Here is a 6,764-nt window from a genome sequence, read left to right on the forward strand (position 1 = left end):
AACATGTACGCATGCGCTGCTTGGAAAGTTTGGACTTTAAAGTGAGCCCCTACACACATTCCTGTGCCATTTTCACCTAACAATAAAAACCGCTAAAACTGTAAATATTTACATATATACAAGGGAGGTGATGGGGGATGGCAGGGGGACAGCGGTGGCAGCGGCGACAGCTGTGGCTGTGCATTGCAGATTCAGCAAGAGCGCGGGGACCAAAGGAGAGGAGGCATCCATGATGCTGGTGACACTGGCAAAGTGCAAGCGGGCAAGGATGCCAACACCAGCTGATCACCAGCTGGCAGGAGACCACCATTGTTCTTGGGCAGAGCGGGGGAAAAAGTTTTAAAGGGGCTTGGGCACTTTAAATGTGCCCATAGGCTTTCTGCCGCCGCTGCTTAGCGCTGCAGCTGCGCAGCTCCGCATCCGCCAGCCGGCAAAGGAAAAAAAAAAGCCCCGTTTTTGGCCGCCCGTGAGGAAGCTGCCTCTCTCTTTGCAGCGTCCTCCGAGGCGGCGGTTTGGAAACTGCGGGTCAGAAACGGCCCCAGGTGAGGCATCTTCACTGCCCCCCATGTGGAAGCCCCATCTCCTGAGCCACGCCCCCGGGGTGGGCGGTCTGGAGGCTCCGTATTCAGCAGAATACACCTCCAAGACGTCTTCCCCTGCCCGTTTGTATCCCGCCTCAGTGTGGTGCAGTTGTGGTTTGAGTGTTGGACTAGGACACTGGGAGTCTAGGGTTCAAATCCCAACATGGCCATAGAAACCAACAGTGAACTTTTCACTGTCGGATGCCAGATCATGGGTTATTGTGGAGTTTTTAAAACCAGCATACTGTACATCTCTTAATTAAAATCCATTAGTATTTTTAATGATGAAAAGTAACAGTCAGAAAAAAAGAGTTTGGTGCAGAGCAGCAAATATAATAGCTCTGATATTATAATCGGACATAACTGAATCTCCTTCACATGCCTTTTACTTAAGACTGGCCCTGCTATTTGGTGGAGTAAGGCAGCTGTCTTAGGCAGCAGTTTTTAGTTGTCATGAAAGAGTGGCATATTCTTACTTACGTAATTTGTTTTTGGATATTTACTGCTAGAGTTTTGCTTTTTGCTTTGTTTTGTTTTTACTTTTGACAGGCATTAGGTTTTATGCACCTTAAGCTTGGTAGGGTGAGGTGAGACACTTTTTGCTGCTTTGCCTCAAGCAACAAAATGGCTTCAGACAGCTGCCTTCATTCTTATTCTGTATGTGCCCGCCTCCCATTACCAGAAGAGACCCATTTTCATGTGTACTTCCACAAACAAGATGATAGGCAAATTGAATACTGCAGCTGAATATTGGCGAATTGGCGTATTTTAATCATGTTGCAGCTCTCTTGCCCATGACATGTTTCATGCACTAACACACTGTTTAATGCACTATTTAGAATAAATTGGATTTTCACAAAGTACCATCTTCCTAACATATACAAGCTGGAGTGCCATGACAATGTGCACCATGTGGTGCAACGCATGGTGTCACACCAGCCTGGAGTTGGGTCATGGGTCATGTGGACACCACACCCCAACTCTGCCCCCAGGCTGGCTTTAATGGTCGGTCTGTACAGCCCCTAAGTAACCAGTTTAGGAAGGTTTTCAAAGATGTAGCTGTGTTAGTGGCTTGTAGTCCACCCTGATGTGGGCTGTTGATGTGTAGGGATTCCACATTCATAGTGGCTAGGATGGTATCCTCTGGGAGGTTGTGAATACACTGCAATTTCCTCAGGAAATCAGTTGTATCCATCACATGACTTGGAGCGGTGATGGCTTATGGTCTGAGTCCATATTTCCAGATATCCCAACAATGAGGATTGTAATGTTGAGACAATGGGCCTTCTTGGATTGCCTTGTTGGTATATTTTGGGTTGCAGATAGAAGATGTCCAGTTTGCACTGCTGGGGAGTGTTCATTTGAATTTGGTTCTGTATATTGCTGAATAATTCTCTTGAGTAATTTGTGTAGTACCTTCAAGTATTAATTAATGGAATATTTACAGAAGATTCTGTAAAATGTGGTATTGGAGAGTTGTCTCTCAACCTCCTGTATGTAGTCTGATTTGTTTGTAATGACCACATTAGGAATGTATCACCTCTGCCAAATTACAAACAAATGGTTGCAAGGGGTTGTTACGTAAGAGTAGGCTTTCCATTTTGGAGGATATCTGAAAAAGGGCTTACTCTTCTCCCAATGCTGTGCTGTAAGCTACAACCAAGAATGGGATCCTTTTAGTGGCAGTGCCCTTGTTGTGGAATACTTTTCCCCATAGATATTTAGCTGGTGCCTACTTTATTACCTTATCTGTACCTGGTGAAGACAATTTTATATGCCTGATCTCTTAATGAATGTTTGCTTTTATTTTTGCTATCTCTTACCCACTTTTATTGCTTTTCCTCCTCATTTTCATTTTTTATGTTAGCTGTTGCATTAGAAATGTTTATTGTTAGATGCCCTGGATGCTTTGACTGAAAGGTGAAATTGGAAAAGGTTCAATGAAAAGGGAAAAGAGAAATGATAAAGGGGAAACCAGTTAAGATTTTCCAAGGCTGCTCTCTAACCAGATATATGCAACAATATCTTCGCACGCTAAATATTTCCAGTATCCGATGACTTTATCTATATATGCATTAAACATAATGGTTTTTAAAAAATCATGGATGCCCATTCTTTATCTATATATGCATTAAACATAATGTAGTTTTTAAAAAATCATGGATGCCCATTCTTACAAAATAAATAATGCCTATAAGGCTGTCATTGTATGAAAATGAGATGCTAATTAGAGCTACTGTGATAAGGGAATGTCACTGCAAACTCTATATAGACTGTCTTATTTACACTACAGAACAGAACTGCAAAAAACCTAAACAAATATGAGGAAAAAAGGCTTTAATGTGCAAGAAAGGCAGTGCTGAAAACCACAGAAACCCATTTGACTTTTCAGTTTCATCTCTTCCTTTTGTATTGGACTTCATAGAGGATGCATTTGCCTTGGTTTCAGAGTGGTTGTTAAGTTTCCTTTTCCAAACTCTTGACATATAGGAGAGATCCAATATACAGTAATCAGGAGGTGAGAGAATGAAAGAAAGATGAAATAGATTAACAGTTGGGACAGATTGGTTTTACTTAACCTGCAAATTCTCATTGTCCCTAAATATTTTAAAATAATGACTCAGTTTGGAAGCAAACAAGATTCCTAAGGATGCGCCAAGCAGAGGAAAAGCAGGGAAAAAAGAAGAATGTATGCCCTTTGTGGAAAGCACTGTGTGTACACAAAACAAAAATGTATTGAGATAGGCAGCATTGTAACCTTCGAAGCAGCCACCTCCACAATCACGCTTGCCTGTCCTTGTCTTTCTCTTGAGCTTTCTGTTCATTTTACATAGTACTATTTGTAACTCAGAACCAAGTACTGTAAACTCATTTCCACATTGGTTCATTGTTTGTGAACTTGTATAATTTTGAACGATCACATATTTGGAGAAACAATTTTGTATTTTTTACATTTCTTCAGAGTCCTTTTGTGTTTGTAATTTTCTGTGATTTTGTTTAAGGGCAAAGAAGATAATCAAAACTAGGCTGACTGTTACCTACAGGACAATTTCTTTGGCTGCTCCAGACTATGGAATAACTTGCTGCTATAAATTATATTTAAAAATATTTACTGATGGATTTTAACATGTATTGATATCATATGCTATTTTAACTGATACTGTATTATGTGTTGTGCTATTTGTTGTTGTTCCTCGCTTTGATCCACTGGGAAATGTGGGTAGTAAATTATTTATTATTTATTATTATTATTATTATTATTATTATTATTATTATTAATCTGTGGCCTTAAAATCCAGAAACAACCTTTTGGTACACTGCCAGTCCAACTATGATATAAAGAGCATCTTATGTGCCCAGGAAAGAAATGAAAGCTGTAGGTCTTGGGTGAAATATAATTCAATACTACCGCTCTGATATATTTTAAGATTCCAGTTAACAAATACTCTGTTCCCAGAAGTTACAAGGAGCATAGTATCTAAAACTTCCCAGAAAATACCTTTCATGAGGCCCATAACATTTATTGTCACTAAGCCTATTATTTAACAGTATGTATTTACACACAGTGAGAAAGGGAGGACTCTAGCAATCGGGGAAATTGTTGCATTAGTCTTCTCTCCCCTCAAATGTTTTGCATACCCAAGTTCAGTCTATCACTCACAGCTAACACAGCCTTCTCTATTGCCTTTTTTAAAAAAATACATCTGAACTCAAAAATATGGTTAGTGCTAAAGCATCAGACAATAATACCGATAACGATTAAAAAATTAGGGAAAGAACTGTTTGGGATACAAGAAATACAATGCAGTTTTATGACTCCTGGTGACTCTAGGGAGCCTGTGATACTGCAAGTCAGCTCATGTTAAAATGCTGTTACAGGAAGTCAGCAAGTCTTTCCTAACTCAGTTGGTGACACTGAATAAATTTATACGGGTTTTATTTTAAGGCTCTTCCTCCTAGAGTCACAAATCCATAAAGAAGTCCATATCAGTGTTTCTAAAAACACTTGTGATTCTGATTCTGAGTGGATCTCTGCACAATTCTGATACAGTGCTGCAAATTGGCAATTAAATTCTACAACATCTCCTTTTGGATGCTCTGATGTGAGGCTGAATAGCACTCCTCTAAGTATCAGATGACTCCAAATCTTCTATTTTTTTAGAGTTTAAAAAACTAGATGAAAAAATGAAGTCTAACTCTGAACATCACTTAGTGTTCAACCTGTAAAACACTGTGGGTCATGACATTCTGTCCCAGGAATGTAGCCAGGCTACTGAATGGGGAAAAGGCTTTTTGGTAGGGGAATAAAGAAACATGATGCACATGATGTTCTCTGGCCGCCTTGTATTTAAAAGTAAGGCCTCCTGAATGCTTAGAATTTACAAACACCAGAGCAACCCAAGAAAATTCCACAAGTGCTTCCCCCAACCAAGAGCAAAAAAATTAAAATAATAAGGAAAGAACTAACAATTTACTGCCCTTTCCTGACACACCAAATCTGCTGCCTGAAACAGCTAGTTCTAATGGTATTTAACTCTCTCTCTCTCTCTGTGCCTTCAAGTTTCCTGCTGACTTATGAGAACCCCATTAATTCCATAGGGCTTTCTTAGGCAAGAAGTAATCAGAGGTGGCTTTGCCAGTTGCTTACTCTGAAATCTAGCCTATAGCACCTGGTATTCATTGGCAGTCTCCCATCCAAGAATTAGTCAGGGCTGACCCTGCTCAGCTTCCAAGATCACATGGGATCTGGTGCCTTTGTGCTACATCTATCATTTTCACAGAGAACATTATTCTGTCAGGAAAGGGGATACAGTTGGCCCTTCTTATACACGGGTTTTTTATACACGGATTTAAGCATACACGGTTTGAAAATGTTCCAAAAAAGTATAAATTTACCTTGATGTTCCATTTTTTATTAGGGACACCATTTTGCTATGTCATTATACTTAATGGGACTTGAGCATACACGGATTTTGTTATACACGGGGGATCTTGGAACCAAACCCCAGCGTATAATAAGGATCCACTGTACTTGCCTAAATTTTAATTCAAAGTACCACCCTCGGTAAGTTGTGAGGTCAGGGAGCATCTTCATTCTACAATATCTTCCTGTAAACTAGCAATGGGCACTAAAGATTTTATGGAAATCATATCTGAGATGTAGCGGCCAAGGTTTATATAAAATCTAGGTGAATATGCTGAATCTAATTTACATAGCTTTGCAGTCAATATGATTGTAGTGGCAACTAGCAGCTCCCATGTCAATGAGACCAGACTACACCTCTGGAGACCAGGGTTTGAATCCCTGCTTGGCCATGGAAACCCACTGGGTGACTCTAGTCAAATCACACACTCTCAGAAAACTCACTCTGAACAAATCTTACCAAGAAAACCCCATAGTAAGTTCACCTTAGGGCTGCTATGAACTGGAAACAGCACAATGGTATACAACAACAACAACGGACCTATTCAGCTGAACCTATATTAGGAACAGGGTTCAGTCCCCCGGAAATATCTTTCAACATTCAAATTAAAACCTAGAGCAGAGTCACAGACACAGAAGCCACCAACCACCTCTGAATAATTGCTGTTGCATTATAGTCAACTGACACATTGCCATTTCTCTGAAATACATTGGAAATTTTCTCTTATCAGATATGTAAAAGTTGAATCAGTGTCTCAGAAATCATGGCTGTTGAAACACAAATAAGCTAGACTTCTTCTTCTTCTCTTTTTTACAAGCTTCACCATTTCTCTCCCTTTAGCACTTCAACAATTTCACAAGTCTATTTTTGCATTCATGAAGACCTAGGTGTACTTTTAACAGATTAAAAATGGGGATTCTCAGTATGCTAACAAAATTCTCCAGGGTACAGAAATGGAACTGGACCGAGAACAAAGATTAGATCAGCTGCACGTAACACAATAATGTTTATATAGTACCATACATTCTTAAAAGCTCTTCATGTCCCTGTTTCATTAATCTCTACAACAACACTGCATGCTATGCAATTATTATCTCCATAATTTAGAAAGGAACTACAGAAGGTGCTTCCAGCTGATAAAGCCACTTTGGTAATTTTTTTGTTATTTTGCTAATGTTATATTAGCCCTAGCTCTGTCTAATTACTTTTTGTATAAAGCCCAATGTGCTTGTTTCTTTCCAGTCCCAACCTCAATTCA

This window comes from Sceloporus occidentalis, unplaced genomic scaffold, assembly GCF_023333645.1.
Source record: "Sceloporus occidentalis isolate IW3139 unplaced genomic scaffold, rSceOcc1.0.p SCAF_6, whole genome shotgun sequence".
Lineage (NCBI taxonomy): Eukaryota > Metazoa > Chordata > Lepidosauria > Squamata > Phrynosomatidae > Sceloporus > Sceloporus occidentalis.